At 47.5% G+C, this 505-nt stretch overlaps 1 protein-coding gene across 1 annotated transcript in view; it reads left to right on the top strand.

Moving 5' to 3' along the window:
- Wdr43 (WD repeat domain 43) overlaps window positions 1–505 on the top strand; it is a 40328-nt gene that overhangs the window by 4923 nt on the left and 34900 nt on the right. The window lies entirely within an intron of this gene.

Here is a 505-nt window from a genome sequence, read left to right as displayed (position 1 = left end):
GACTTGTAGACCAGGCTGGCCTTGAACTCAGAGATCCACCTGCCTCTGCCTCCCAAGTTTTGGGATTAAAGGTGTGTGCCACCACTACCTGCCTGTTCCCTTTTCCAAGCTCCTTCATAATGGAGACTAGAGGTGTGTCCACATAGAGGCCTTTACAGTTTTCTAGGCAGTAGAGATTGTAAGGTGTTGGAGAATTCACTTACTGTCTGAGCATTCCCAATCTGAAATGACCTGTCAGTTCCTTCCCCTAGATGGATGCACGTGCCTACAAAGTCAGCAGAAGCAGCAAAGCAGCCAGAAAACACCAGATCAACCCTCAATCAGCCATTGGATCCCAGTACTAGTCAAAACTATATGTTGTCTCAGGTTGAAGTGAATGTATATCAATATAAAGGTGTCTGTTTCTTCTTGAAAATAAAGCTAGGCCAGGTGGCGGTGGTGCACACCTTTAATCCCAGCACTGGGGAGGTAGAGGGCAGATCTCTGTGAGTTCGAGACCAGCCTG

Source organism: Microtus ochrogaster, unplaced genomic scaffold (genome assembly GCF_000317375.1).
Source record: "Microtus ochrogaster isolate Prairie Vole_2 unplaced genomic scaffold, MicOch1.0 UNK26, whole genome shotgun sequence".
Classification (NCBI taxonomy): Eukaryota; Metazoa; Chordata; class Mammalia; order Rodentia; family Cricetidae; genus Microtus; species Microtus ochrogaster.
Note: the sequence above shows the minus strand (reverse complement) of the source record. Positions and strands in the feature narration are given on the sequence as shown.